Consider the following 6357-nt stretch of genomic DNA (forward strand, 5'->3'; position numbering starts at 1 on the left):
AGACTGTATTATGATTAAGATTCTGCTTATGATATGTGCCAATGAGCAAGATTTGTTTAAGTTGGCAGATTTTAATGCTTGCGTGAAATACTTAAAAAAAATTTTTTTCCTGCCACTAATTGTGTTATGATTAAGTTACAACCACTAGAGTGTAATTATCTATTGCATAATACTTTTTACACGTGGGTCCCTAGAAATTTGCCACTTCAATAGTGCTGACTGAGGGTTTGCTACACCTTCTTAATGATAAAACTTTCTTTTACACAGTTCGGTTTATCTTCTTTTCCCTAGGAACTCCTTAATAATCATTTTCAGAAGAATAAAATTCTAGTCTAGGTTGTTTGTCTTGTAGATAGGATTTTTCATTTGGCCCTTGTGAATTCTGGGGGAATCATGATTGTGTTGAGCTCCTGAGTGGTAAGGGTCCTACTCAGCTGTGGTGGTGAGAAGTTTCTCCGAGAGATGGCACTGAGAATTCATTTTTATTTTAGTTTCTATTTTGATAGCTTTGTGTTTTTCCAAGTCACAGAACAATGGAACTGATAGGTAGTTCAGAATTGACACTACCTATTTCCTTCACTTTCATATTTTATATTCTGTGCTTCAGATAGCTGTATAATTTCCTTTATCTCTGAGACTCTGGCGGTGTTCGTTAGTGCACTGGGTGTGGGGAGTAATGTTTCCCCCAACACATTGCAGGGTTTGTTCCTTCTTTCCCTTTTTCCTCCATATCAGTCTAAGAGTCGTCATGGCAAAGACCATGTCTGTCTTTCCCACCATTTGTAACTTTTATTATCTGGTCCTTGGCAGAGTATTTTGCCATCTCTTGGTATAAATGGTGGGGAGACCAATGAGCTTAACATACATTGTATTGAGAAAACTATTCTCAATAGTGTTTCTCACCCGACAACTGTTGGCTGAGAGAATTAATTAATCAATTATCTCTCTGTTGCAGAGGCTTCTGAGATCCTTCCCCAAAATGGTGTTTTAAATTCTGGAGTTCACCATATATTTCTGGTACTTAAGTGGCTAGATGATGTCAACATTTAGTTCTTTTGCCTGCTCTAAGATTCTATGATCTTAAACATGTACCTTATGATTGATTTATTTTGCTTGTTCATTCAATCATTCAGCAAAATGTATTATGCACCTACTGTGTGCCAAGGTATGTTGCCAGTGCAGCGATGATCACAGTTTAAAAGGTCCCTGATTGGGATCCCTGGGTGGCGCAGCGGTTTAGCGCCTGCCTTTGGCCCAGGGCGCGATCCTGGAGACCCGGGATCGAATCCCACATCGGGCTCCCAGTGCATGGAGCCTACTTCTCCCTCTGCCTATGTCTCTGCCTCTCTCTCTCTCTCTGTGTGACTATTATAAATAAATAAAAATTAAAAAAAATAAAAAAATAAAAAATAAAAGGTCCCTGATCTCATGGAGCTTCTATTTTTATTGGAACGAACAGCAAACTAAACCAATCACAGAAGTTTTAGGTAGTGAGTGATGAATGCTCTGAAGAGAATAAAAGCAGAACACTGTGAATGAGAGTTGCTGGGGTGCCCTCACATTGAGGGTTTGGAGAAGGCCCCTCTAGGGAGCCAGACATGCAACAATGAGTTGCAAGAACATCCTTTGCAGAAGCAGCAGTGAAGGCAAATGGCTCCTAGCAGGAACAAGCCTGACACACTCAGAGAAGGCCAGCAAGGTTGGAGCATACACAACAAAGGAAAAGTGAAGCTGTGACCAGAACTTGAGTGGGTGGGTGGGGGTCAAAGTGGGTGGGTAGAGCCTAAAGATAACTTTAATGATTCAACATCAAAACACTAGCAGGAATGGCATTTGAAAAGCTTTCTTGGGATGAGGGGTACAGGCTGGAAATTAATCTTTGGTCTTAGTTCATCTTCTGCATTAACATTCTTGGAAGCTGGACAAAACTTGCACCTCAGTCTGGGGCACTGTACAAAATACCCTTAAAGAAGGGCCGGGAAAAAAAAGGAAAGAAAAAAAAAACAATTCTACAATGCTTAATCCAAAATGGATCCACAGGGGAAGGTCTTTCTTCTTGAAAGCAATTATACTTTACAACGTGTTCTTTTCCCTGGTGTTTCAGCTTCCCATGATGCCTGACTTCATTAAAGCAGGCAGGAAACAGGATTTTCTGTGATGTGCTGCTCAAATTATATCTTCTGAGCTGCAACTAATTGTTTTGATGAAAACAAAAAAACACAATATAACACTGGATGAGAAGAAGATCAATGCTCACACATGGGCAAACTCAGAAAGAAAGGAAACAGAAAAATAATAACAACGGAACACATTGTTTTATCTATCACATTTTGTTTATATAAAATATGAAGCTAGGAGAAAGCTTGGCTTAATGACAGATCAGGGTGCCATTTGAGAAAAACCTCATTGTAGCTTTACCCATGTATTTCAGTTTGTGTGTGCATATTGTGTGTGTGTGTGTGTGTTCTCAAGCAAATTTTTTGCTTATTTTGCTACTGTTTTGATTTCTTTGGTTGTTAAATTGGGAATAGGTGTGTTCACCTATTCTCATGGAATATCTCATGGAATGCTGACAAGATACTGTTGTAGGGAAAAGAGATGGAATAACTAAATTGTTATTGTGCCCTCTCTGCTTTTCAATACTACTACTACTACTACTACTACTACTACTACTACAAACTCAAAGTAAACCAAGCACTTCCTTGTAGGTGTGAGAATAGTTGGGCTCCGGTCTTTGTTCTGCTATCAGTAAAAGTGAGACCTCATCCACTCTCCCCCACTCTGGGAGACCGCTGGAGATACTTATGATTTGATCCAACCAACATTGAATGCCTTCTCTGCTCTAAGATTTGTGATTATAAATACATATTAATCCTTAATATTTTCACCTCGTATTTTGGCTATACAACCACAGGGACCCATGATTTATCTACCAATAATATTCTGATAATTGTAACCAAATGAGGATAGGAAATGATTACAGAAGAGACTCTTTATTTGGAGTCTATCTTCAGACAACAAAAAGCCTTATATCTACCAAATCCTTCTTATTTCTTGTCACTATAAAAGGTAAACAAAATTATCACTGGAACTAGAGGGGTGATTGATCTGATTGAGATATTTGCTACTCAAGTATGGCCCAAGGAACAGTGGCATCAACATCGCCTGGGGGCTTGTTAGAAGTAAAGAATTTCAGGCTTTGCCACAGACCTACAGAATCAGAATCTTCATTATATCCAGAATCCTAGGTGAATCATTTGCACATTAAAATTAAAAAAAGCTCTATTTCAGATAAGTGGCCAATAAAGGAGATTATTTGGCAAGTTATCTATTCTAACCCCAAACAGAGTAAAGATATCATTACTGTGAGAAACCCAACTGTAGCACACTGGTTGCCCTTGGCCATATCTCAAAATTTGTCTTCCAACTCACTTACAAAATGCTGTACTATCCAAGAAGTGGTATTCTTCAACTTCTGAACTGAACCAGTGACCCATTTTGCTGTTAGGAGTTACCCTTCAATCTTTCAAAGTGTAACTTATACCCACTTGCTGAGATGAGCATATTTCTAGGAAATACTTATGCTGGAAAAAAATTCACCTTCAGGCCTCATCTAAGGGCTGTAGAATTAATAACCAACTTATTTCTCTACTTGTTTTTAAAGTATAGTCAAAATCATTCCCCTTCTCTTGTGCATGACTGGATACAGAATGTGTGTGTGTGTGTGTGTGTGTGTGCATGTGTGTATATGAAAAGAAGTAGGTAGGTGGCTATCAGCCCCTGTTAACTGAAAATATTCTTAGATCTTATGCACAATGATTATCTTGAATGGATACCCCTTTTCCAATTATTAGGGCCTATAATCAAATAGGTGATTTGATTACTTAAAAGTAAGCCATCTAGAATGTTGTTTGTTACTCATTTCAGTTGAGGTCCACCGTGACTCTGGGAGATTATTTGTACTTTCAACGTATCTCTTGAACGGTTTGTTTTTGTTTTGTTCAGAGAAAAAGGAGTAAAGAATCTCAAAAAAATGTATGCAAGCTGTGCCCTTGATTTAAATAGACCAATGACCACACAGTGCAGAAGAGAAGAGAATCTTATTGGCAAGAAATGGGAACTCTTCTGAAGTCATTAGGGCAATATTTGAATTGGATAACAGTAGAAGTCAATAAACCTCAGGTTTTAGCTTTAAAAGCTGAGTATGTCTTAATTGACATCATACACATTATGAGTCTGGAGACCTCATTTATTAATACCACACAGTGTTCTGATCAGTCCATATAGGAAGAGGGGGGCTCTTCAAGATATAGGAAAGCACATTGTTAAGTCTTTTGAGTTCAAGGCTCCAACAATAACCTGAAACATGTAGTTCTTTGCTTCTGAATGGCTGATGCTATGGAAAAGAAGTAAGAAGGACAATTGTGTAATTATAATCACATGGTTATGGGCTCAACCTATGTTAGAGCTTCATAACACGTTACATTTCTTGGAAGAAAACTTGAATAGTCAGTCGTTAGTTAATCCATTTATTTTATAGTTTAATGAACAGATGAGGCTGAATGATGTGCCAAGTTCACAGAGTTTGGTGGCAGAGCTGGGACTAGAGTTCAGGGTTTTTGAATTTCAGGGCATTGAAATATCTGCTACATTGGGTAGGTATAGAATAAGTTTATAGGAGGACATAGGATATGCCACAACATGTAGGATCTGAGCTTTCCCAGCCTAATATGGGGATATAAAGGCTTCTGTACAATTGAGCATCAATGGACATACTCATAATGAATCACATTAAAGAAATCTGCTCAATCCCAAGATGGGAGGTAGCATGTAGGAAGAGTGCTTCCATCCCTTTAGTGTGCATTCACTTGCTCAACAAGCCTATCTTGACTATGAGCCAGCATTTAAGTTAGGTAATAGTAATATTAAAATGAATGGGACACATACTCTGTCTTGGAAAGCTTATAATCCAGTGGGATAAACAGATAGGTAAATATGCAATTTACTTGCTTAATATAGTTTCTGAATTCTGTGTCAGGCACTGTGTTTGTCATGAGGGATACAAAAAAGGACAGGTTAGACACAGTCCCTGCACTCAAGGAGCTCACTATACAGTCAGAATAACAGACATGAAAGAGACTTATGAATAATTAGTACAGTGATAATGGGTTACATCTGGATTTGGGGAGCACCGAGTAAGGGTATGTGGTACAAATTAGGATGGAGTCAGAGAAATGTTTTACTTGATTTTGGTTTTAGAGAGAAGTGATGAATTAAACAAGAGATACCTCTTAGAGCTAATGGTGCCCCTAGATTTTTTTGGGCCTTTTTCATAAGGCATGGAATGTCCTTGAGAACACACATAGATGAAGATAGACTTATTTACCTAGCTTGAAACAATTCCTTCTCACTAGGGCCCTGGGAGTTGAATGAAGCAATCACTTCTTTTGATTTCTTTGGCTAGGAAGAGAGGATTTTTGGCTCTTTCCCCAGAAGGCTGTTTTTTTGCATGTATCACTTTGTGTGACAGCTTAGCCATATGATTAGCAGGTACTGACTTAAGCAGGAAACATTCTGCTGGATGTAATTGGACTATAGGGCTTATTGTTTTGGGTTATTTCCTTTGGGATAATGGAGACCTCAGATGGTTTGTTTTTATTCTCTTTCCCCAAATGCTCCTGTCTGAGGCTTTGAGAATCTGAGTCAGGCTCTCAAGGACTGTTAAGGTTTCTGGAGAGTCTATAGATGCTAAATAGAGAAATTTAACTCAGAAGATTGTTTACAGATGAGGGAACCGAAGTGCAGATTGCTGAAGAGAAACTATCCAAGGTGAGATGGGAAGTTAGTGACCAAGCTGCCTGGCCCACAACTGTTTCCTGTACCCAAGAAACTCTGCTTTGCAGAGACTGGACTCAACTTTGCAGTCATTTCATAAGCAATCCACCTGGCAGCATTTCTTGTGGAAGTTTAGATGAGACACCAGTCTGGGTATGGATGTTTAATGTTATTGTCTTAAAGCACAGTGGTAGCAGGACTTGGGTATATTTCATCTTTGGGTCTTTAACTCTCAACACAGTCTTGATGTGTAGTAAGGTTTTAATATGTGTATTTTTAAAAGATTTTTATTTATTTATTCACGAGAGACAGAGAGAGACAGAGACACAGGCAGAGAGAGAAGCAGGTTCCATGCAGGGAGCCCGATGCGGGACTTGATCCTGGGACCCCAGGATCATGCCCGGGGCTGAAGGCAGACAATCAACCGCTGAGTCATCCAGGCGTCCCTTAATACGTGTATTTTGAATTGAAAAAAAAAAAGGATATAATTTTGTTCAATGGAATTTGAAATCTTGTCCCACT

Source organism: Canis lupus, chromosome 8, assembly GCF_003254725.2.
Source record: "Canis lupus dingo isolate Sandy chromosome 8, ASM325472v2, whole genome shotgun sequence".
Classification (NCBI taxonomy): Eukaryota; Metazoa; Chordata; class Mammalia; order Carnivora; family Canidae; genus Canis; species Canis lupus.